The sequence below is a fragment of the Puma concolor genome, chromosome A2 (genome assembly GCF_028749965.1).
Source record: "Puma concolor isolate L17-30 chromosome A2, mPumCon1.1.hap2, whole genome shotgun sequence".
Lineage (NCBI taxonomy): Eukaryota > Metazoa > Chordata > Mammalia > Carnivora > Felidae > Puma > Puma concolor.
Genome location: NC_141668.1, coordinates 21,832,551 through 21,858,613, shown reverse-complemented (window position 1 = coordinate 21,858,613; position 26,063 = coordinate 21,832,551). Strand labels below are relative to the sequence as shown.

The following is a 26,063-nucleotide window of genomic DNA, read 5'->3' as shown; positions in this document are numbered from 1 at the left end:
GCTGGGTGTGGCTTCTGCCTCTTCCCCTTGGTTCACCCCAACCATCCCCCACCATCGGAATAAAGGAACGTAAGGCCGTCTAAACAGACTTCTCCTTTGCTTCTGTTAGGATACCAGCTTCATAAAGTCAGGGTGAGATTTTGTGCTCTGGGGTCCGAAGACAAGGATTTGAGTCATGGCTCTGGCACCCCCTGGGCGTGGTTTTGAGCCATCACTTAACTTTTCCAAGCCTCTGCTTCCTTGGTCATCAAATGGGGGAATGATAGAATCTGCCTCGCAGGGTGACTGTGGGAATCAACTGAAATAATGTGAGTTGTCATTGTAACAGTGGTGCCCGCAATGTGCAGGGCACGGTGCTGCTCAGACTTGAATTTGCTCCATTGTGGAATGGGCAGGCCTGGTGACACACGCAGGGGAGCGGCATAAGCCAGCCTGCGTGCCATTGAAGGAACACCCAGCCCCTGCGTCCCTTCCCCTTGCCCCCTACTAAGCAAATGGATAATAGCGTGTAGCATTAGCCAGGGGACAGATGTCTTCATGTGGAAGAGCCAGATCTCCTGGTGGCCAGGGACCAGGCCACGCTGGGAGGCACAATTGAATTTTTCCTTTCCATCTGACAGTTCAGGACTGGATGTTACTTTCCAAATGAAAGCAGTTCTGGAAGGTCGTTGGGAACAGTGAATTGTGATTATACTGGCACATTTTTAATTCTGTCTCATTACGGCTGCTGTTAGGGCTGCATTATAATAATTGCTTTAGTTCTGCTTTGGTATTTTCAGGCTTCTTTAATGTAGCTGTAATCTATGTGTGTATTAAAGTAAGCAGAGCCAAAGAGCAGGGGCAGCGGTATTAGTCCAGCAAAAGGAACGTTTGTGAAGGATATAGAGCAGACAGGCAGGCAGAGAGAGGAGCCATGGCCGCGAGACCTGGCGACGGCAGAGGGGGAGCCGGGGATGCTGGCCCCGGGCCCGACACACGCTCATGCTGTGACTCCAGGCAAGCCGAAGCCACCCGTCTCAGTTCCCCCAAAGTCTATCGTGGAGGCGCTTAAAAGTTCTTAGGGGAAAAACCACTGCTGGCGAGAAGCCCCGGGGATGACTGCACGGGGGGCCGGGAGGAGTCTGGCTGCTGGAGGAGGCCTCCCGGGTAGCCCCTGGCAGAATGGCCACGCGGCCTCCAGAGCAAGGACAGCAGTCAAAGATATGGTATGCAGACAGTCCCCCAGTCCCCGGGGAACATTCCGCTCTGGGCTTTCTTCTATCATTCCCTGGTTTGTTTTGTTTTCCTTTGAAATTTGCTGTTGGAACCATCTCCACTCTTGGCACAGCTCTTTACACACGCCCTCTTGGCCGCTTGAGGGAGGCCTTCCTGTAACCCAAGACCACTGTGGCCTCTCTCTTTGATCCCTCAAAGGACAGTGGTGACAGTTTGGAGGGCAGAGTGCCAAGTGCCCCTGCAAACCCGGCCGCTCACGTAGCGCTTCCTGGGTGTCACGTGCGTTTTTGGCATTCATCCGCCACGCAGATTCACAATCCCCACAACGATCCCATGAACTAAGTAATGCGATCACCCCTTTTTAAGAGCAAGAAGGGGCCAGAAAGGTCAAGAAACTTGCCCATGTAACTGATGAGTGGCAGAGGCAGAATTTGAAGGCAGTTTAGGGTGGGGCCCACCTTTTGTCTGGTGCTTCCCCCTGAAGCAAGGTCAGTTCTCTGTGCCGCTCAGTGCGGACCTCATTGGAAGTCACTGTGGGGCTGAGGCTGCAGGCTAGGCGAGGCGGCCGTGTGGCAGAAGTGTGGAAAGGACACTGTTGGCACGACTGGGGGGCTGAACACCTGCTGAACGAAATGTGTCTTCCTGGTCCTCGGCTCCCCCCTCCTCCTCCTGGCCTGGCCTTGTAAGTCTGGGTGCTGCGGGGTGCTTCTTCTAGCCGTGTCCCTACGCACCTGTTCCCCCACCTTCTGCCTGGACCACGGCCACACCCTGACATTTCCAGAAGGATTCCTGTTTATCCCCCTCAAATTGTTAAAGGCTCAAATTGTTAAACCCAGCGAAGAGGGTTTCAAAGACTTTCTCAGGGAAAATCATCTTGGTGGCATGGAGCTGACACCCAGCCTGTTGTGGACGCACAACAGACTCATGGAAGCTCACATTTAGGGAACTTTAGCGTCAAAGCCCGCCTGCAGGAATCTCTTGCGAACGGCTCTTTTTTTTTTTTTTTTTTAATGTTTACTTACTTTTGACACAGACAGAGTGTGAGCACGGGAGGGGCAGAGAAAGAGAGGGAGACACAGAATCCAGAGCAGACTCCAGGCTCTGAGCTGTCAGCAAAGCCTGACGCGGAGCTTGAACCCATGAACCGTGAGATCATGGCCTGAGCTGGAGTCAGATGCTTAACCGACTGAGCCACCCAGGCGCCCCCCCTGAACAGCTCTGATCAATGCTGGGCAGCTCGGCTCAAATGCTGAGGAGCTCGGGAGCTGCCTCCGGCCCACAGCGAACTGCTCCATTTCTGGAACAGTCCTAATCATTACTTAGGATCAAAGTCTTCCTCCTGATATCTTCTACCAGTGAGTCCTAGTTTGATCTCCTGGAATTAATCCATTCCCTTTATCACATGATACTATTTTGAATTTATGAGGGCAGCTAGAAGTTCCTCCTGTCTTCTTCTGACTCGACAGCCTCACGTTCTCTTTTCTGTTACTTCTATTTAGATATTCCTCTATGAGAAAAGATATCAAAGGATCTTAGTTTGTCTCCAGCACAAACTAGGCCCATACAAACATTTCCTCTTCTTCCTCTATTGTATTCCAGTCAAAAATTTGGGGTAACTACGGATGTCATATATTGTGTTGAGAGTTGTATGATATAAAGAAACTAAGATCAGTTTCCTTGTCTTGGTTGTGTCAGAGCAGCAGTGACGACTGCTAAGTACTAACCCGGATAAACTACCTCCTCCTTCCTATGGATATTTTTCATTGGTGCGGTGAGTGTGCTTACACTTGTGTGCAAGCGGTGTCCTCTTTTGACTGTACAAAGAACTATGAAACGGGCCGCCCCCAAGGCTAACTCAGTCCTGTTTGTCTCTCCCACACCACCTTCCCGGTCACCCAGCTGTCACTGTGCCCTTTATCTCCATTCTTGGCCCATCCAAGAACCCTCTCCAGTCGTCTCATCCCTCTTTCCCACAGGGACATGACACTCTCCCCTAAAAACTGTCCTTAATTAGTTAACAAAATTTCCCTCCACGACACAGCCTGCTCTCCCCCAGAAAAACCAGTGACAGATACGAACACCATTTGGTCTAATTAGTTCTGATATTTCACACAACATATTTGTGAGGTTTTTTGGAGGGAAGGGAGAAAGGCAGGGAAAATGCTTCTATTAAAAGAAGAGCAGGGAGGCTTGCATGATGGGAGGGGCAGAGTTTGGGGTCTTCCTCTGTCACTGCAAACAGACCCTTTGTTAAATCAGTACCATCTGGCCTGGAGACACTCTTAGCTTCGTGAACCTCTCTTCTTGCACCTCCATCTGCCTGCAGTGGGCCTCCCCAAGGACGAGACCCACGTGTGTGCTTTATTCCGGTGGCTTATGAAGTTTCTGCTTGCATGACCTTTTCTCCTCTGCTGACAGACATCTGTGCAAGGTGAGGTAGTGTTGAGAGGAGGTTTAGCACTGGAGACCTGGAAAGTCAAGACGTGATGTTCTCTATCTGTCCTGCCCTTGGCTCGCTCTGTGACCTTGGGAAGACTATTGAACTCTTGCAGTCCAAGGGCTGTGTGTTAGGGAGAGGTGAGTGGGGGGAAGAGGGAGTTAAGATCGTACCTTGAGCTGCTAGAATAGATGTCTCTCAAGGTATGGGATATTGGCAGTTATAGAGTGGATAAATTAGGAGTAGCTCTCAACATAGAAAATCAATCTTGTGTTTCTCTGTCACATTTGTTGTCATCTTTACAACTGAAAAGGTTTAAGAGCCAGTCCAAAGAGCTGAACGTACGCTTGGGGTATCCCACAACATGGCTACAATCTCATGAATCACACTGGAAGTCTAGAGCTGGGCTTTTCCCAAGTTCAGGTTTATCACAGTGCCCCACCTAAAGTAGATGTTTCATAATAGTAGGACCAGGCATGTGGCAGAATCCCAAGCCTTGAGGTGGTACCATGGAAAGAGCACTGGAAGGGGAGTCAGAACTCCTGGGTTTCCCTCCCTAGTTCGTGTTGTGACCTCTGGCAATTCATTCAGCCTTCCTAGGCCCATTTACTGATCCCTAGAACCAGAGAGCTGAAGGACTCTCTAAGGTTCCCTGAAGTTCCAGTGTCCATGATCTTGTGGCCAAGCCTGCAAAAAAAAGGAACGAGGGTATTTTAACAACTGTGGTGTTGGGCCAACAGGTGAGCCTAAACTTCAAGCCTGAGGGATTTCTGCAGACCTTCCTCTCCAGGGGCTGCTTCTGTGTAGCTCTCTCGGGGATCATGGCCCAGGCCTGTCTTGCTCCCCAGACTGCCTCAGTCGTCACCCCCAGTCATTTGGCTGGTGCACACGTGTCCTGGCCCTTATTTATCCTGCCCTTGACCCTTTGCACCTTTTACTGCTTATTTGAGCAGCAAATCTCCACCTGTACTAGCTGTCTGTCCCACCAGCCTGGGAAGCAGACTGACTTCCCTCTCATAAAGAAAAGGTGAAACCACCCACTATCATGGGTGATGCTTAAGAAGGTGGCCTGTAGGGCATCTGGGTGGCTCAGTTGGTTGAGCATCTGACTCTTGATTTTGGCTCAGGTCATGATCCCAGGGTCTCAGGATCCAGCCCCAAGTCGCACTCTGTGCTGCGTGTAGAGGCTGCATGAGATTCTCTTTCCCTCTCCCTCTGCCCCTCCCCCATGCTCGTGCATGCATGTGTGCACTCTCTAAAATTAAAAAGAAGAAGAAGGTGGCCTGAGAAGTCAGCTTAGGTGTGAATATCTGCTCTGCCATAAAAATCCCCACCCTGGTATCTATCAGTCTCCGTTTCCTCTTTTGGAAAGTTGTGATAACAGTTTAAAACACACACACACACACACACACACACACACACACCGTGTAAAGTACTTAGCACAGTGTCTGGCTTCTGGTAAACACTCAATAAACAAATGTTCTGATCACCGATTCTGATGTGTGTGGGTTTTTGCTCATACCAAACAATTCTCTGACACCAGTTGAGCGTCCGACAGTTCGACTCAATTCTGATACTACCTGGAGACAGCATCAGATCCCACAGGGAAAGGTCTCAATCCCCCAAGACTGAGATGTCCGTTGAAGGTCCAGGTTGTCACCTGTGCTTCTTACCCCCTGGCTATAAATCAGAGGTTCCCAAGAGTCCTTCCTTGGCTTTGATTAATTTGCTAGAATAGCTCACAGAACTCATAACATTTTATTTACGAGATTACTGGTTTATTATGAAAGGATATAATTCAAGGACAGCCAGGCGGAAGAGATACATAGGGTAGGGTGTGGGGAGGGGCTCAGGGCTTCCATGCCCTCCCCAGACACACCCCTTTCCCCAGGTCTCCACGTGGTCACCAGCCCAGAAGCTCTCCAGACCCCTCCTTTTGGCTTTTTATGGAGACTTAATTACTTAGGCATGATCGATTAAATCCTTGAACTCAATCTTCAGCCCCTCAGCCCTCCCTGGAGGGTGGGTAGGACTGAAAGTTCCAGGGCTCTCATCACATGGTTGGTTCCCCTGGCAACCAGCTCCCATCCTTTGGTTATCTAGAGGCTTTCCAAAAGTCACCTCATTAACATAACAAAAGATATCATGCTCTCTCTCATCACTTAGGAAATTCCAAGGGTTTTAGGAGCTCTGTGCCAAAGACAGTGTATGAAGACCAAAATATATATTACTTATCACAATATCACAGTTAGTTGTTACATTGATGTTATTTGTGGTAAATCCTTCTGACACTTTTCCTCCAATCAGAAGCTTTCTCTGCCAATCTGCTTTAATGATAATTGTGGGTTTTTTGTTTTTGTTTTTGAGGGACTAGAAATATGACGTTTAATCACATCCCTCCATGAGTTCTGAATCCTTTCAGAAATAGACCAGAGGTCAGATAAAAATTTTAGAAACTTCAGCCTCATCGCTGGTAAAGCTGAGTTAAGGAAAGACAAAGGGACCTCAAAAAACCCATCTTCAAATATTTCCCCCAACTCTGGGCCAGGAGTTGCTCTGGGGGGAGTCCAGTAGGCAAGGGCAAAGATACTGCAAAGATACTGCACGAGTTAGAGAGGTCAAGGTCGAGGTGCATGCCATTTTTGACACATGAGCTCTGCTGGGTGCAGAAAAGCAGCTCCCTGGGGTTTGAAGCCGGCTAATCTGATCATAGATTCTTCTTTCAGAGTGGGAGAGGCTGACTCTAGGGGCAGAATGGAATGGGCAAAAGGTTCCTTCCTTCCTTTCCGCAGCAAGGGTGCAAATTCCTAATTCCTGAGGTAAGTTGAGAAGCCAGGGACAGGGAGAGTGTGGTCCCCACTCTGACCTCCTAGTAAGAATTTCCTCGTTTCTGGGGGTGGCTGGGTGGTTCAGTCGGTTGAACATTCCACTCTTAATTTCAACTCAGGTCATGATCCCAGGGTGGTGGGATTGAGTCCTACATCGAGCTCTGCGCTGAGCATGGAACCTTCTTAAGATTCTCTCTCTCTTTCTCTCTGCTCCTCTCCCCAGCTCATGCTCTCCCTCTCTCTTTCTCTTTCTTTCTCTAAAAAAATAAAAATAAAAATAATGGGGTGCCTGTGTGGCTTACTCGGTTGAGCAGCTGACTTTGGCTCGGGTCATGATTTCATGGTTTGTGAGTCCGAGCTCTGCATCAGGCTCTCTGCTGTCAGCACAGAGCCTGCTTCGGACCCTTTGTCCCCTTCTCTCTGCCCCTCCCCAACTCTTGTGTGCACTCTCTCTCTCTCTCTCTCTCAAAAATAAAGAACTTAAAAAAAATTCCCTTGTTTCTGCACCCCACGGGTACTGCATTGATGTGAAGCCACCAGAAACCCTTATGAACGGACTCTTACACAAGCTTTCCAGAAGTTATTCCAAAAAGTCCTATATGTCTTCCCATAACACATTGTTTTTTTATTTTATTGCCTTTTATTATGAAAGAAACATGGTTATTGTGAAAAATTAGAACATGAAAGAAATATATACCAGGTGATGGTCCCCTGCAGTCTGTAATCAATGTCCCTTGTCTCTCCTCCAGCCAAAAGTCCATTAACAAGTTTTGTGTCCACAGAACATTTTTAAACAGTTTGTATAAACAAGATTTACTGACCAAGGGTTCTGCTGATTAGTCGTGCCCTCTTGCTAAGTCAGTGAGATACAGACAAGCCGTTTCCAGGTGCTCTGGGCCATCCGTCCGGGTTGGGCACTGCATACCTGCTTAGTTTTGTTCTCCCAGCAAGTCCCAGTATCTGTGCACCTCTACCCGCTTCCTTCCTGTCATGTCAGGAATGTTTGCCTTAGGCTGGCTTTCTGCATCTCCGGGTTACCGACTCATTTCTAACACACAGATGCTTCTGGGGCATCCTTTTTCACAGCTGAAGATGGGCTTTAAGCTATGACCATGACTGTATATCAGCTTACTATGAAAATTTGGTAGAAGCTCCAAGAGTCAAGGGTTCCATCACTGTAGTGGACAGTCTTTCTCTGTCCCCAACCACCCCAGCCCTGTTCATTCTGCCCCTGCTCCACTGCCTGAAGGGGTTTGGAATCCTCCTGCTTTTCCCTGCCCCTGCCTTTCCCTCCCCTCCCACCTCCACCATGTCCCTCGGGCTGGATGTAGACCCTTGAAAATGGCAGCCTCCTTACCCAAGCCCCATTGGTCTCCCATTTGGGTCTCTTGTGCCCAGCCTCCCCCTCTATTCCTTTTTCTCCCTTCCCTGTCTCCATGGCAGAGATTGGGCTCTACCCCCATGCCCCAGCCTCCTGACCTTGGCTAGTTGTTTTCCCAGGGCCCAGCCCTAGTTTCTGGGTCTTTCCCACATCAGCCCCACCAAGTGGCCTTAATGTCTCCCTGATGCAAACAACGTCAACCCTACGAGTGTTAAATTGTGCCCTGCCTGCCTCCCCACTCAGATCAGCTTCTAGCACATTGACACAAGGCTAGGAAGGCCTAGATCTGTCCCCATGACTCTCGGCCCTGGACCTTGCCCTCTGTCCCCTCCTGGCCACAGAGCTCTGGACTAGAGGCTGTCCCACAGTGGACAGCCCTCCTTTACCTCCTGGCTTTCCCTCACCTTGGCTGTCATTGGCCCTGGCTTTCCCCTGTCTCCCGGAAGGAGTCCCTCATATACTGTGCAATTGAGGCCGTGCCATTGGTGACATGTTCAGCTGTCACTGCTATTTCCCATGAGATGTTAACTGTCACTCAAATATTGAGCAGTCCTGCTAGTTTGCAGCCCTGTTTGGCAATTTATTTATTGTTACTAATACTCTGTCAGAAAAATATTGATGTCTCTTTAAATATGTGATTTAAACAGGCTTTCTCTAGGGAGCCTCTTGTTTTGGGGGGGGGGGCACACCTTCTCCCTAAGGGACACAACCCTAATTTTATCTTGAAGTTGAATAAGAAAATAAGATGCATGTCTTAGGAGCTCATTTCACAGGCCACACATGACAGGAAGCAAGGCAAATGAGGACATCATGTCAGTCATTGTGTGTGTGGCTGCAGTGTCCCCTTCAGTCACTCCCAGCTTTAACTGCAGAGAAGTTCTTGACTGAGAACCATCTCTGCCTTTTGTTTCAGGGCTCGGTGTTCTTGGTTCACAGCAGACTCATTTATATCACCTAAGACTTCTCTAGCACTGATCACATGCCAGCCACTTGCAAGTAGGAATCTGTTAAATCCTTAGATGGCCTTAAAAGGCAAGTGCTATTATTCTGCCCATTTTACAGATGGGAGAATTGAGGCAGAGAGAGGTTAATGAAATTGCACCAGGCCACACATCCGGTAAGTGGCAGAATTGGGATTAGAACCCAGGCCTCCTGGTGCCAGACTTTGCGTGCCTGCCGCTAGCCTGGGTTGCCTCCCAGACACTGGGATCCCGTACCCCTTCTGTGAACCATCCACTCTTGGTCTCAGGGCCTTGGGAGAGTCCTGGCTCACTCTCGCGCTGCAGGAAATCGCATGTGTCAGGACTGGACACACAACTTCTTTGCTACCCACCTGCCACGTGGGATTGTTTTTTCTTCTGGCATCCATTTCCTTCACCTGGAAGGATGAATTGAACAGCCGAGTCGATTCTGTGAAAATGCGGCATCTGATTTGTCCTCAGATGAACTGGTAGCGAAAACCAGCATCCCGCCAGTCCACTTGGCGGCCGCACGCTGTTTCCAGGTGTGGTCAAGGACCATCGGTGGCTGTTTTCTCCATCTTGTGCTCGGTCTGCCTCGTGGCTGTTGGAGGTTCTGGGTCCGGGCAGCCGTCCCAACAGCGTATCTCCTCACCTGGCATCTAGTGAACTCCTGCCCTTCTCCTTCAGGCACCGGGAACTGCTTGTCCATTGCCTACAGCTTGTGTCCTTATTTCTCAGTGTGGTGGTGCCCGGGGACGATGTATTATGACAAGGGAAAGTGAAATGGTAGATCAGGAGGCTGGGATGAGAACGTCTTGCATTGTGGCAAATGCCCTGGCTGCTTGTGTCGTGGGTTGTACCTTGGGCGGTCAGGGAAGATGGCTATTAGTGATTTGGGGCTCCCTTGCGTTTGCAAGCTTGGCCCGGGGGGCCACAGCAGGGTGTGGGAATGGGGGGTGGGGAGGTGCTGGGAATTAGGAGAACAGAGTTCTAGTACTAGCCTGGGTTTCTTACCTGGATAACAAGAGGCTCCACTCAGACATTCTCTTGGCCTGTCTAGCTCTGGGATCCGAGGGTCACACATAACGGAGGGTCAGTGGTATGCTGGGGAGGCCAGGAAGGCCCCCAATTCCTGACCCTTTTGCTAAAGCTAGACACTGCTCAGAGGCAAGGGGAGAGAGGTACAGGTGGATGATTAAAGTCAGAATTGACGTTTCAGGCGGCCGGCCTTGGCATTCATTAACAGAGCTCCTGATTAAATGCAGCCACGCGAATGACATTTCTGCACTCCCCTCCTGCCGAGTTCCGCTCCCGGGATATCTGCTCCCCAACTTGCGAGGGCCTTCTCAGTCACTTCTTTCTCTAACCACAAGTGTGGTGATTTGGTCATGGCTCAAAGGATGGAAGGGAAGGGTCCTGATGGGTGACGCGGGTGACAGGGTCCCCCGCCTAGCACATAGGAATTTAATTAAAAGTCACTCATTGAATTGGAAGTGGCACATGAGTGCATCCCCAGAAACAGCCAAGAGGGACTGGGGTAGAGGGAACCTCTGGGCTTCCTGTTTAGGAAGAATAGTAACTACAGAGTTGGTGGGGGCTTCACCGGGCCCTCCGACGTGAACCCCAGTGATTTGGGACAGTGCATGGACCCGAGTCCCCCCAGACACCAGTATCTATCCCTTCCCATTTCTCCTCTTCTGCCCAGCCCCCCCCCATCCTCCAACTCCCCTCCCATGACCAGGCCACTGTCAGGCTCCCTGCCCATGATGGATTTTTCAGGCTTCGTTTAGTGACATAACCATCCCAGTAAAACATACAAATGGCCCAACCGTGGATCCTAATGTGCAGTAAACGGTTTTTCACCTCATATCATTTTTTATGGGAAGAAATAGGCTTTGTGCTTCCCCTACAGTGCCACCCCCCCCCCCCTTGCAGGTGGATGTGGCACTTCCTCCCCTCCATCTGCCGGGCTGCCCACTCCCCTCCGAGCACTGCTCACTCACAGGGGCAGGGGGCAGTTCAGCTTTGATTAACTGTCCCGTGCGATATTCATTTCTGACAAGAGGCTCACTCACTCTGCTGTCCCTACAGGAAAAGGGGGCGTGGGGGGTGGCGGGGGTGGACCGAGGGTCCAAGGTTCCTGGTTGGATTCAGTTCTTTGTCTGTTCTGGTCGTGTTCAGAAGGCACCACCTTCTGCTGTAATCCTTTCTTCCTGCACCATTCGTCCCTGTCTCCGTGCCCTCTGCCCTTTCCTTGGTCTTCCCTGTGTTCTCTCACCCATCAAATGGGGTCCTCAGTGACTCTCTCTCTCTGCCGCATGGCGACACTGAAGAGGGTCTCTGAGATGTCCAGTTAAGGAGAAGAAATAACCTCTGAACTGTTGAGGGGACTCTCCTAACCCCAGGAGGGAGGGTTCCGTGATGCTAAACTCAGTATCTCCCAAGGCGAGTTCAACCGCTCCACCCTGGCCAGGTCAGTTAACTTACATCTCTGGGCTGACTACTCCTCAACACCTCAAAACAGTTCTCCTTCTGCCCCTGGGCCCGGTCCTGCCCAGGCTCCACCAATGGCTTCATTTCCTCCCCTCCATCCTGAACCGGGGCATCTTCTAAGACTCCAGCTTGAGCCATCTGCTGTTTTCTGTGAGCCTTCACCGTGGACACTTCTAGAAGCACATCCAAGGTACAAGTGGTTTGGGGGAGGGCAGGCTGTCTGCTGAAAACGGGTTGGGTGATGACTCAAAGTCCCATCCACAGCTGTGGAATCGCCCTGCTCTCTCAGGCAGCAAATCCTTTGCCTCTCCTCCTGCCTGCCTTCCTGCCAGCTGCCTTCCGCGTGCCCAGGAAGGCATGGGGTGCAGGCCCATGATGCTACGGCAACTTGCTTTCTCTTCTTGCCACTACTGCTGGCTCTGTCTCTGTGGCCAAAAGGCAGCTGGTCCCTGCCGCTGCACTACAGGCGTTGCTGGGGGAACGCGTCTCTGCTTGTGCATCTTCCAATCCGTGGATGAAGCCACCTCCACAGGGTCCTGGATTTCTTTGTGCCCTTTTGGTGGGGGCTCACTGCCCACCTCTCCACCTGGCCAGCAGTGGGGCAGGGACTACTGCATGGCCTCGGAAAGGAGGACAAAGGGCAAGAGAGCTCACTTGAGGCTTCCAGCCACCTTGGACACTGAGATGGGTCCATCCTGGAGCAGACATTCCCAGGTGCATCACGACCAGCCGTCAAGCGCTGGGGGAGCGTGGCCAGGATGGAGGGGGGCTAGGCACTACAAGAAGTGCTCGGGGACCGTGAAGTTTGGCCTGTGGACGAGATGGTGGCTGTTGACAAGATCAGAAAGTTTTTCATTTGGAAAAGTGGCTAGCCAGCCCCAAGTTGTTCCCCAGGGCAAGACAGGGCAGATACAGCTCAGGGTCCGAAGGCAGTTTCCTCCCAGCGTTTGACCCTCCCCACGGTGGTACAGGTGGCTTCATTCCTTCTGCTGAGACAGATCACTTGGTGGCCGGACACCGGCTGTCAGCGAGGTTGAAAGATTCTTGCCTTGGGACAGTAGCTCAGCAAGGCGACACATTAGATTCTTTCAGGAGCTTTGGGTTCTAACCAATTATCCTCCAAAGGGAAATTGGAACCCCCAACCACAGACACGAGGAGTTGAAATAACCTCTAGAAGGTGAGACTCCTCAAATCTGCACTGCCTCCAGGCCCATGACCTCTGGGACCCCAGAAAACCAAAGCTAGGTGCACTATTTCCTTCGAGACTCAGTCACCTACTGGCTGCTCTTCAGGGGACAATCCAATTGGAGACGTGGAGTCTAAACACAAGAATGAAGATACAGAGTCTCTTTGAGGGGCTTCCTGAAGTTTGGAAGTTAAGGTGAGTACCCCCCGCCTCCTCACTCCATGCAACACCCCCGCTCTTCCTGCCTCTACAGGAAGGCCCGGCCTCCCTCTCCACCTGCCCCACAGGGGACAGGGCCAAAATGTCCATGGGGTACCAAGGGGGCGGAGGGCCACTAACCCCCTGATTTAGGAGACAGAAAGCACGGCAGTGAAAACAAATCTATTTAGAAGCCTCCAGCAGATTTTAGACACCTTGATTAATCATAACTTGCTACACATTATTTCCCTATAAACAAACTACAATGTTACTCGTATAAACAGCTTTATCTTGACAGCTGCAAAATGTCAGGATTTAATGTAGAATGAGCAGAGATACACCATATGTTACCACTCCAGGCCTGGAACACACTAATTCACAGCATATTGCCTCATACCGAAGAGGTGATTACAAAAGAGGGGCTAGGTTTTTGCCTTGCCGTGACTCTGCACGCTGTCTCCAAGTCCCCAGTGCCTTCTCTTTGGCTGAGCCGGAATGGCTGAGATGCGATTCGGAGGAAGATTCTCGGGCTTGCCAGCCGTGAGCAAGATGGCAACCCGGAAAGTGTGGATGTGGTTGTGTTGTGTTTTTGAGATTGGCCTCAAATAAATACAGGTGTCCCACACTGGGAAACCCACAGTTCCGTACAATAAGAAGGGTGGGGGGGGGGAGGCAGTCAATACGCTGCTGGCATCCTGCTGAGGAAGGGCTGCTGCTGCCTTTGCGGGAATTGAAAAGCCTACGAAAGATAGCAAACAAATAGAACCCCCTACAGGAACAAACAATTAAGAAACAAGTTACATGCAAGAGGAAACCGAACTTAATGTTCATGAAAATAAAATGTATAAAGGGACTCTTTACCGAGGGGTAGTTTTATCCCAAAGAGAGAGAAACAGGGAATTTTCCCCAAGAGGCTGCACTCTGCTAGAAAACCCACAGGGCATATTTTCATGGAGAGAATGGTTTTGTATTTGTTCTCTTTGCTTCCTTTCTCTCCCCTCCTGTACCTCGCTTCTACCCCAGTGTGGCATGAATCATACACAGAGAGCACCCAGTCTGGCCCACTGCTTCTTTTTATAAATACAGCTTTACTGGAACCCAGCCACGCCCATTCGTATATATACTGTCCGTCTCTTGTGCTATAGCAGCAGCATTGAGTAGATGCAACAGAGACCATATGGCCCACAAGGCGGAAAATATTTACTCTCTGGCCCTCTCCAGAGAATGTTTGCTGACCCTCTGCTCTAAACCGTACAAGTGTTTATGTCACTCTGCAGCCTAAACACTTAAGGCATGCTCTCAATTAATTTTTGGCCACCCAAGAGTCAATCCCCTCCTTTTGACTCTAGAACCCTGATCGTCTTTGGGGGAAAGTACCACTCACAGCACCTGGTGTTTAGTGGGACCGCCAACCAAGGGGCGGGCATGTGGCCACAGGTTGGCAGTGGACTTTCTCCCTGGGACTGTGACTTGCCAGTGGAGTGGGGGTGTGGCTGATTTGTCCTGTTGGTAGCTCCCTAAATCTCTGGAGTCCCAGAGATGCCCTGGATTGAATCTGTCTCCTAGACTCCTGGTTGGGCTTCAGGTAAGTGAGCCACCTTTATCCTTCCACATGGGTTTTCTTTCTTTGAAAAAAAAATTTTTTTAATGTTTATATATCTTTGAGAATGAGAGAAAGAGAGAGAGAAAGAGAGAGATAGAGAGACAGAGCTCAAGTGGGGCAGAGAGAGAGGGAGACTCGTAATCTGAAGCAGGCTCCAGGCTCCGAGCTGTCAGCATAGAGCCCAACGCAGGGCTCGAACTAATGAACTGTGAGATCGTGACCTGAGCCGAAGTCGGATGCTTAACCGACTGAGCCCCCCCAGGTACCCCCAACGTGGGTTTTCTTAAGTGAGAGCTGGTTTCTGTTACATATGACCTGAATGGATGCCAACGGCCACCCAATGGCCCCTTGCCATCTGTAGGTCAGGTCTAGGGTGAGATGGACTATAGGGACCCCCCCCCAACCTGGTCCTGGCTCACCTTGAGAGCCTACCCACCCTCCACTTCCCTCTTAAGTTCCGATGTTCATACTCTGTGGATGTGCCCCACACTCCAGCTACTCTGTTATGATTACCAGTTCACAGAGGTGTCTTTCTCCACCCTGCTGTGAGCTCCTTGGTGGGCAGAGAATGGTCTCATTTATCTGTCTCCCCACAAGCATAACCAGATTATTGGATGTTAGAAGAATGAACCCCTATTTTCACCATTGGTGCTGTATTTGGCTATTAAGTTATAATGTTGATCTTATGCCGAGAGTTCCCCAACCCAACTCAGCACCAAGTAGCTCTTTCTGCTCTCACGCTGACTTTATTCCCTGGTCCCATTACTGGCCTCCTAGTACTGATCCATTCAAGCCCTGAACCTGTACCTTACTCCTGGGATGGACCTTCCCGTTTCTCCACCCCCGGTGTATTTCTCTGCTCTCAGTCGGCTGAAGTCCTGTCTTGCTCTTCTTTGTGCTGCTGTGGTTGACAGTTCTGCATCAGGTCCTCGGAGCTCATGGCTGGAGCTTTGTTGTCTGAGACCAGACAGGATGACCTCCATCCCCTGAAGCTTTGAGGGAGGCATGGATCTTCCAGATGCTTCCCGCCCTGCTGGATTGCCTTTCCTGGCCTTCACACCTACATCTGGATCCTGATAATCCTGGTCTGGCTCATTTGTTGCTGACCTCTTGCCAGGCACCCTCTGAGAGGGGGGTGGGACTGCCTCAGTGGCACGGATAGCCGGGGAAGAGTATGTGCTAAACACCTCCATGGTATTTTTGCGGAAAAGGGAGTCTTTAATTCTTTCCCCTTGCAAAGAGTAAAATAGTCCTTGGGGAGCATGGAGAGCACATGGCTGGCAGGCTTTAGCAGGACAGTTAATGTTCAAACCCCAGGCTTCTGGCACAGCTCCTTTCTCCTGGGCCAGAGGCATGGGACCATCTTGGAATCTGGAACTCTTAGTGTCCCAGGTCCACCTAGAAGAGATAAGCATTGTGATGCTTTGCAGGCTTCTTGGGGAGGGAGATAAAGCACTCTCTGACATACTTCTTCCTTGCTGTCTTTCATGGTGGGCCACTTTCATGGTGGGCCAGAACTTTCTGAGTGCAAGATCCTGTCTGGATGTCAGAATCTTAAACTTTAATTCTAGTAATTCTCCCTCTCTAGTGTTCTTATGCCAAAAGGGCTCCGGGGATGTGCAAAACATCCTATATCCCAACCCTGCTGCCTGGGGTCAGGAAGGGTACTTGGTTTCTCTCCAGTTGGTGTAGTCATCCAAAGAAGCAGATTGTCCCACATCCAGCCCTGCAAGTCCAAACACAGGAACCCAATTATGCCCAAAGAAGGCATAATTCGCAAGAGGAAGGCTCCTTCTGGGCTTCTGAGCTCACTTCTGAAGGTAATTGGCAGATGCTGGTCCCTGCTACCAGGAACTCCTCTGGGAACCATGAGGTAAAAGACAAATCTGGTGAGTGAGAAGTGAATTTGGTGTATAGGATGAATAAACATTCTGAAGTGTCCAGGCATGCTGGCTGTGTCACACGGGCTGCTTGTTTCCACAAACTTCAGAATGTCCCTCAAGTGCTGGAATTTCTGGCTTACAAACTGTATCTCAAAGGCTGTCTTTCACACTCAGAATGCATGAAATTTTGCCTGACCACAAGCTATGTACTTGACTTGTTGGAGTCTGGTCCTGGTGCCTGGAAAGACAGCAAAGGGCAGCTGGGCATCAGCTTTCTGCCTTCTCCTTCTCTGGCCCCAGCTGGCCCAGGACCAGGGCCAGCTCACTTGCCTTGTGAGGCCGCCATGATGGGATTAGAAAATGGAGCCGATGACTTACATGCTGGCTCCAGTTTAGCTCTTGGTTCCCAGCTCTGAGCTCCTGGCAGAACCGATGCATAGATTGCCTTCTGTGTCACTGACCTTTTCTCCTGTTTTAAGGACTTGCGTCTAGAGCTCAAATGGGTCTGGACACCCAAAATAGAAATGTCTAAAGGAGCAAAGAGCAGCATTCAATCATTACCAAGCAAAGTGGCTTCCCTTTCATGATGCTCTAACACATAGATTTGGATTTCGAGAGAGTAATTCCATCATTAACATCAGTACCCAGCAAGCAGATTAATGTGGGTTTCTCCACACTTGTAGTGCGTGTATGTATATGTGTGTGTGCGTGTGCGTGTGCGTGTGTGTGTGTGTGTGTGTGTAGAGGGAAGAAAATGAGTTTCAAAACAGAATATTCTGGGATTCTGATTACTTGTTGGCAAGTGCTAATTTGAACATTCTCTGCTTTGAGTTCATATACAATTGATTGCAGTCTAAATCAGTGCTGTGGGGGAAAAGCGAAACTAGGCAATAGATGGGAGTTTTGCATTTGCTTTAAAGGCTTTTATGGATCCCAGTCACCTCATGGTTAGCAGTGCTGATGGAGGTGAGCAATAGCACGGGTAATCCAAAGCCAGTGGATAATCTTTAAATCATTACCATCTGGTTTTGAAATGTACCATTTGATCATTCGTCGGAGCTGATTTGCCTTCCTAATCATGCTCTTCTTGGACTAATGTTACAACCAACATTTCTTTCCAATGAAAAATAAAACCAGTTCTCAATACAGCACTGAATCCACTGCGTGTGATGCAAATACCTGGGGAGAAAACGCACAGGAGAGAAAAAGGGCTAAAAGACAAAAGAAGAAGGTGGTGGAGGAGGAGCCTCGTCTTTGCCTCTGATTGATTTTTCTTGCCACAACTAGTGAGGGAATGCAAAGTGGAGTCAGTTCTCAGAACCTAAGCCCACTGCACATTTTCTGCTCAGGGGAAAGATCTGCTTTCCCATATATAACTTCAGAGCCCCTGATTCCAGCTGGATGCAGCATCGCGGGGAAGGGTGATGGTCTCACCTGTTTGCCCAGTTCAGATGAGCAATAATTGTACATGGTATGAAACTCAACATATGCGGTACGGTGGCAGCTGAGTCTCCCTCCCACTACGTTCCCACCCCTTCTCTCCAGAGGTGGCCTGTCTCCCCTGCAGTGCTTACCGCCTAACGTGCCTCAGGTGTCTCTTCTTGACTCACCTGCTCAGAAACGGCTCTCCTCGAAGTCACTTGAGCTTTGGTGCTGCTGCTTATTCCCTTGGCATCTCAACAACAGCTTTGAGGAAATCTATCCTCCTGGGTCTTCGATGCCGGAGAAAAGTCATGTTCTTCCTGTGCTTCGAGCATCCCCAGACACCACTCACCGCTCCCAAGCCATCCACATCTCCGTTCTCTCCCTTCTGGATGTTTTCCAGGTCATACTAAAGGACTCCAGAGGCCCTTTCCTGGTCGTGTTGCCTCTGGTCTCTCGGTGGGGTAGCATCTGACAGTCTTGTCTCGATCTTCTTGTCGAAGCCCACCGAGTCCTGGACTCCAGCTTCCCTGCCATAGCGATGATCTTCTCACTCTCCTGCGTCTGCTGAATTGTCCTCCTTCCTCCGTGCATGGTCCAGTCATTTCCTCTTCCCTCCCTCTCTCCACCCTTCACTCTACTCACTGTTACAAAGGCGACTTTCAAATCTGTGACTCTGCACCTGACCCTTTCACTCAACTCCAGACTTGATTTCCAGGTCTCTGCTGGACAGTTCCATCATGATGGAATCATAACCATGGCTGTGATCCAAGGTCCCCTTCTCTAACCTTTAGTGTTTTTGAAAATAGTTCCAGCATTAACTCTTTCGGACATTTCCCTCACCCCCCAGACTGGTCAAGTCTCGTGACATTCTTTTTTGCCATAACCATCCTTTTATTTTGATTCATACGACCACCGTTTCATGTCCAAACCTTTCTGGCTCACCACCTGAATGATGTTCAGTAAACTTTTAACTGATTCTCCTTCAGCTTTCTTTCTCCCCAATCTACTTGACATACCATCTTCAGGATAAATAACATCCCCAAATGTGACTTTATCATGTCATTCTCCTAAATAGAGGTTTTTTTTTAAGCCTATATAAGCTGTTGTAAAGCAGACAAGATTCTGTAGATTCATACTTATCCTTTTCCCCCATGGTTTCAACTACCAAAAGGAAATACTAGTATATACTTTTCTTGAAAATTATATTGCTGAAAGAAAACAACTTTTCAGCCTGACTTCCAAGTCCATCTCAAATGGTCCCCAATTTTACCATTTTATCTGCTCTGTTCTGTTTTGTTCAGGAGGCATTATGGTGCAGTGACTGAGTCAAAGGGCTCTGGACTCATTCAGCCTAAGTTTGTACTTCAGATGCTCCAGATATTGACTGTGTCACTTCAGAGAAGTTTTTAAAAATGCTTCTAAGCTTTGGGGCACCCGGGTGACTCAGTTGGTTAAGTGTCCAACTTCAGCTCAGGTCACGATCTCATGGCACGTGGGTTTGAGCCCCGCATTGGACTCTGTGCTGACAGCTCAGAGCCTGGAGCCTGCTTCGGATTCTGTGCCTTCCTCTCTCTCTGCCCCTCCCCTGCTCACATTCTGCCTCTCTCACTCTCAAAAATGAATAAATGTTAAAAAAAAAATGCTTCTAAGCTTTAATTTGCACACCTTTCATTAAATATGGTAACAGTGCATCTCTATTATAAATCGTTTTGTGGATCACTTAATCCATGTAAAATGTTTAGCAATTGCCTGGTGTCAAATAATTGTGCCAAATAAGCATTCATTCTTATCTCCCAAGTGTGAGCCCCGTGCTTAAGACAAACTGAAACCCACTACCTCTTGAATAACGCCTTGTGCATTTCCTTCTCTTTGGCTTTGTTCATGGTTCTTGATCCATCTAAAAAACCTATCCTTTATTTATTTATTTATTTATTTATTTAACATTTATTCATTTTTTGAGAGACAGAGGGTGAGAGGGGAAGGGGCAGAGAGCGAGGGAGATACAGAATCCGAGCCAGGCTCCAGGCTCTGAGCTGTCAGCAGAGTCCGATGTGGGGCTCAGACCCATGAACCATGAGATCATGACCCGAGCCGAAGTTGGACACTTAACCAGCTGAGCCACCCGGGTGCCCCAAATCCTATCCATTCTTTTATTTTTTATTTAAAAAATTTTTTTAATGTTTATTTGTTTTTGAGAGAGAGGGAGAGAGAGAGAGAGAGCTAGGGAGGGGCAGAGAGTGAGGGAGACACAGAATCTAAAGAGGCTCCAGGCTGTGAGCTGTCAGCACAGAGCCCAACATGGGGCTCAAACTCATGAACTGTGAGATCATGACCTAAGCTAAAGTCAGATGCTTAACCGACTGAGCCACCCAGGTGCCCTTATCCATTTTTGAAAGTCCAACCTGTATTCACATTTTCCATGAAATCCTTCCCTGATTTTCGCTCCAGTAAAACTCTTCTGTGTGAGACTGTTATGGTGGGTACAAATCATTATACATTTGTCAAAACCCATAGACTGTACAACACAAAGTGTGAGCCCTGATGTGAACTATGGACTTCAGATAATAATAATATATCAATATTGGCTCATCAATTGTAACAAATATACCACAATTATAGAAGATAGCAATAATAGGGTGGGAAAGAGGGGGTATATGGAAACTTTGTGTGCTTTCCATTGACTTTCCCTGCTAAAAAATAAAGCCTATTAATTAAAAAAAAATCTGACCTATCTGCAAGTGTGTGAATTCCTTCAAGGCTCATTCCTTTATCTTCAGCCTCAGGTTTCTCTGGCTTAAAGATATACAAAGCGGACCCTTCATCATACCATGTTGGCAATTCTACCTTATTTGAATATAATAGAGTCAAGAGACAATGTGGCTTAAGAAAAACAAGTTCATGAAACAAGGAAGATCTAAGTTTATATCCTGGATCCTCTCTCTCTCTCTGTCTCTCTCTCTCTGTCTCTCTCTTTCTCTCTCTCTCTTTTAAGTGGGCTTCATGCCCAGTATGGAACCCACCTCAGGGCTTGAACTCATGACCCTGAGATCATGACCTGAGCTGAGATCAAGAGTTGGACGCTTAACCAACTAACTGAGCCACCTGGGTGCCCCTTCGCTCCTCTTTTGACGTGGTGATGTCACTTGGACAAGTTGTTTAGGTTTTTGAGCCTCAATGTCCTTATCTGTAGAATGGGGATAATGATATTTATCTGCCAGGTTGTTGTATTAGAATAAACCAGCAGTTGCTATCTCATTACTATATGAGGTAAGAGCTTTCTTTATTGCCAAGTAATCTGCCAGAGGCATACGTTCTTTATAAAAACAAAAACCTTCTTGCTTTCTTGATCAAAAAGTGACCAGAATTAGATCAGATTATTTGGTGATGAGGATAGACACAAAGGACTTCTCATACTCAGATACGTTATCACCCACACCATGGAGGAAGCTGTCTGTACGTGTGAGCTGGAACTGAAATACTGCATCCTCGTTGTGTTAGTCAGTCATGAGCATTTACTGCAGCAAAGATTTTCACTTAGGTCTTCATCTTGCAGATACAACACCCAGGACACATGACCTCCAAGGTCGCCGTAGTAGAGGATCAGACCTAGAAGTGGCTTACATCATCTCCATTCACATCCACTTGGCCGGGACTCATTCACGTAGCCGCTGCCTGATTGCAGGGGAGCCTGGGAGAGACAGCCTTCCTGCTGTTTACAAAGAGGAAGCAGAGAGGTGAGCGCAGAGCATAGTCTCTGAACAGTCATCTTAACAAAAGTTTGTGGGTTCAGAAATAATTTTTCCAATGCCATCCAATTCTGCGCTGGTGAAAGTGGAACTGTCCACGTTTTTTTGTGTAAAAATCAAATATCGATTATTTCAAGTAGTGGTTGAATTGAAAAGACTAAGGAGAGAGAGGGTGATCTCCCAGTAGTGGAAAGAGAGACCGATTTCTTCTGTAAGAAACTACTTGAAGTAGGGCTTCAACATTTTCATGAGGATAAATAAAATCGTCTTGTTCACTCCAGCCAATCCCAACAGAAAACGTTGTTCTCTCAAACTATGGATAAAAATGTCAAAAATGAAATCCGTTTCCGTCTGCAAATTGAAAGTAGAGAATGGTGTAATCTTGCCAGAGAACGAAGGCCTGAAGTCACTTGGCAGTGTGGCACGGTGGGACAGCTTCTCCTGTGTGCATGCTTGTGCACATTATACATGTAGATTCACTTCGTTCCTGGGAGAATTTCATTCAGACAACAGCCCTGACAGATGACTGGATCAATTTTTGTCTTCAGCCCACATGGTCCAAAGCGGATACACAAATCAACAAGAGCATCTTGAGGAACCGAGTGGGCTGATTTATTCTCATTTTTTCAGTTACTCTTATTATTTGTTTGATTTCGCAAAGGTGACCTAATCTAATTTGTAATATTTATGATAATACTGTTTTGGTGCTAGATAACGGTCTTGTAGCTCATTAGGTGATTTCCAGAACAAACAGCCCTCATCAAACATGCTTAATCACAGCCCGGCTCCTGGAGGGACAGAGGTGACCAGAGCAAGCCTCACTGTCCCCCACCTCACACGCAGGACTAGATGCACCAAGCAGCCCGAATCCTCTTCCAAATGCTCCGCTCTCTCCTTGTGCATGGTTTCTTCACCACGGTCCTCCTCTTACTAATGGTTGACCACAGAGACAGCTCCGCCATTTACAAGCTGTGTCCACAGAGTTGTGGGAGATCCTTACAAACCACTGAGCATGGTGTCTCGCTTGTTGTAAACTTTACATAAATGTTATTATTGGCTGCCTCCCCCCTTCCTCACTACATCTGAGGCTGGGAAAGGGGCTCCTGAGAGGAGTACCAAGCCCTCCAGGGGTCATGGAAGGAAGCAGAAAGGCAAGGAAGCCCTCACTGAGCACTTTTCAGGGGCCAGAGCTCACCTGCACATGTGTTCTGCTGGTTCCCTTCATCCCCACAAGGAGCCCGAGAGACGAGGTGTTATCTTCCTTGTACAGATAGAGATAGATACCAGGAGGTGTAAGGAGTTTAGGGTCCTTGCCCAAGGCCACCCAGCTGGTAGGGGGTAGAGCTGGAATTGGAAGTCGCGTCCACAGACTTTCAAGTTCTGCGATGTGTCTACCACACTTAGCTGCATCCCATGAGAGCAGGAGGGGAGGTGGAAGGGCGAGAAAGCCGCCGCCACACCTGGCCCCTGCTGATCCTGTGATCATGGACAGGTGAGGTGTCCTGACAATGTCTAACCCGCCTCACGGGTCCCTTCACATGGAGTGCCATCTGTTCCCTTGTCTGGGAAACTCTGGGGAATGTGTAGTTGGTCGGGCCCTTCGGCCCTCGGTGGAGGCTTTTGTTGCCCACTGTGATCCCGGAGTCCAGCGGGTGTGGACAGAGCCACATGGACCAGAGTGGGGGTCGGTGGCCGTATCTGAAGGAAGGTGGTGCTGCATGTCCCCTGACCCGCCACCCTGCCCCTGGGGGCCATACCCTGTGGAAGAACACCTGTCCCCCTCTTGAGGTGGGACGGGAGGAGGGAGCAGGAGTGAGGTGCCCTGATGGCCAAGTTTCCAGTGTAAGGCCTCTGTCTTGTTCTTCCCACTGTACCCTCAGTCCTTGGCACAGCGCTGGCAACCCTTGCTGCTGGAATAGCCTCTTTGGAAGGAGCTCTTGCTTTGTCCCGTGCCACCTGCTTGCTCAGTCTGTCCCTGTGCTTGTGTGTTTTCCTCTCTGCTCTTCCTCTGGCCCGATGAGTGGGGAGCATGGCCATGAGTTGGAGGAATCCAGGAGGAGGCAGTGGGGAGAAAAGAAGCATCTGGGCCTTTCGTGTGCCCTCTGGTGTCTTCTGAGGTCTGGCTTGGATTCTGTTGTTTAACTACTCAAGTTCTGTGGGGTTGTGAAGGGCCATTCGGCTCTGACCCCGGGGAGTCTCTGCAGCTCTGTCCCCGAGCCCTGGGTTCTGGAGGTCAGTGGTGTCCTCCCGCTGCAGCAGAGTGGGGAAGCAGCCGCGGAGGCCGGAGGCAAGAGACGGGGCTCCCGCCCATGGGTGACTCACTTCATGCCTGCCTCCTGTCTCCAGCCAACGGCCTCCTCATCTGAAGGGGCCCGGCCCGACCGCATGACTCCCCGGGTCCCTGTGACCCCAGTATTTCTCAGTTTTTGTGCTTCCTCAAGACCTGCATTGTTGGCCTTGCATTTAGTTGGTTTAGGCCACGTCACTCTCCCACCAAGGCTTTCGTCTCGTTTTGGAAATCCCGCTTCTAAACTACATGTGGGCAAAGAGGCGTCCTGTAAATTCCTGTGCGCAATTTAAAGGGCATTTCCCCTGAACTGACACTGTTCCTCAAGTGAGGCCACGGCCCCACCGTTAAGTCAGCTCTCTGACCTGTTTCTCGGTCCTTGCAGCCTGGCGAGGGGCCTGCCCCTCCTCTTCCAGGTCCCGCTGCTGTCCTTGATGTGTCCAAGTCACCGCAAAGCCAGCTACCGTTGACCGGCTAATCCAATCCAGTTTGATTTAATTTATGCCCCACACCTGCGCGTAGAATTCTCCAGTTGGGCGCTGGAGTTAGCACTGAGTTTGCACGGTCCCTGCCCTTGAGGAGCACACGGTCGGGCAGGGAGTGGATAGTGGCAGCAGCGGTGTGTGGGGGCGGGGGAGGCCCGTGTGCAGAGGACTGGGTTCCGGGTAGTCAGGGACTGTCTCCCTGCTTTCTTATGGGTCACTCCCACTGGCTGTCCTGGCTATGGAGATAGATTTCCCGGCGACCCACAGGATGCGCAGAAGAGACCGCCAGGACCCTGTGTCCAGAGGGGAGCAGAGGAGCCTGTCCGTTGTCCTGGGGTTGGAGATACAACTAATCTGCCTTTTCCACTTGTCAAGCTGAGGGAGGCTTCTGTCACATGTGTTTCGCTGGGGCAGAGCTGTACCATGCCGTACCTGTGTGCTTCGGGGGACGCAGGACCAGTAGGGAGTCTGAGGCCGGTCCTGGTCCCATCCCTTATACTAGGTGACTCATATCCTTCCTCAGATTCTCGCCTCTCAGGCTTGGGCGTCCTCCTCTGTATGTGGGTTGGTTGGAAGAACTTATTTCTGAGGGTCCCTCTGGGTCTGCTGCTGTGGTTCCCCAAACTGTGGCCCCGCGGAAATCCTGTCTTCACCTGCAGGAAGAAAAGCCCTTAGCGACCTCCTAGAGCATCTTCCTGTCCCAGGACGGCTTCCCCCCACACCTCCCAGCACACTCGCTCCCTCCCACCATATCCCAGAGCCAATGTGTACTCAGGGGTTTGAAACCCGCTCTTATATGAAGTAAAGCACTCTCCACAAAATCCAGTCGCTCCCTTAAACTCCAATTAGCGTGATTTAGGGGATACTCTTTTTAGAATTGGATTCATGTTTGTTTTATTAGAATAATTGCGAGGTGGCTTGCACAGGCACTGAGCTCCCCAGAGACAAGCACTGTCAGGGCCCTTCAGGTGCACCCTCTGTCAGACCGATGACAGTGACGTGCATGAGCTAATAGACATAGTCCGTATAACTCAGACATGGTCACACGCTGCAAAATTGTTATTTTTGTAGTTTTTTTTTTTTTTTTTAATCAGGCAATTGTTTCATTTTGAACTGTCTCAGGTAGGAAAGCATGACTGAGGGTAATTGCGCCTGCATGGATAGTGGAGACTCGTGTGTGTGTGTGTGTGTGTGTGTGTGTAGGTGTAAGCCACCTTGCATTTGTGTGCATCCCTGTGGTGCACATGTGTGTGCACATATGTGCTTGGGTGTGTGTACGTGTGTATGGTTAGGAAGGAGGTGGTTGGTTAGGCGTTCAAATGTCTGGAAGAAGGGGAAGTTTTCCATTAGCCCAGGCTTCTAGAAAGGAAGCCCAGGCTTCCAAGAGGAAGCAACAGCTTCTTCGGCACCCCTTCTTTGGAGCTGGCCCCTCAGCACCCCCCGTGGGGGCCCCTTGTTTCCAGCCCTGGAGACTCAGCCCTCTCGTGAGTGGCTCCCCAAAGATGCAGTCTCCCTGGAGACTTAATTGGCAATGCTTCACTGAGCACAGAAACTTGGGATATGACAGTTCTTGCTCTTTAAATTGTCAAAGAAGAAAAGGTGCTTTGAACTGCAGCTGCCGGGAGGGCAGGGGGACCTTGCTTAGAGTCGCCCCTGCCTCTGTGAATGCTCAGGGAGCATGAAATAGCGACAGGGAGACAAACAGGTAGACGGGGTGGGTGACAATATAAGCACAACAGGCCATTTAATGGTCAGGCCGTGAGGCTGCCGAGAAGGCAGGCCTGGCTGCGCCATCTGGGACCGGCACTCGCGAGCTGATGCAACAGACCCTCTGTGGGCACAGTGGGGCCGAGCCCTGCCTTGGCCCCTGGCCCATGACTCTGCCCTTGAGTCGTGTGGCTGTGCCCCCTGGTGACCCAAGCATGGATGGTCA

The 26,063-nt window shown here is 49.8% G+C and overlaps 1 long non-coding RNA gene across 1 annotated transcript; it reads right to left on the bottom strand.

Annotated features, from left to right (window-relative positions):
• Nucleotides 1-4,055: 4,055 nt before the first annotated feature.
• Nucleotides 4,056-15,655, bottom strand: LOC147583048 (uncharacterized). Its single transcript, XR_015242759.1, has 2 exons — nt 15,112-15,655; nt 4,056-4,339 (listed from the first exon to the last, which is right to left on the bottom strand). It is a non-coding gene; the product is annotated as an uncharacterized LOC147583048 (long non-coding RNA).
• Nucleotides 15,656-26,063: the final 10,408 nt, after the last annotated feature.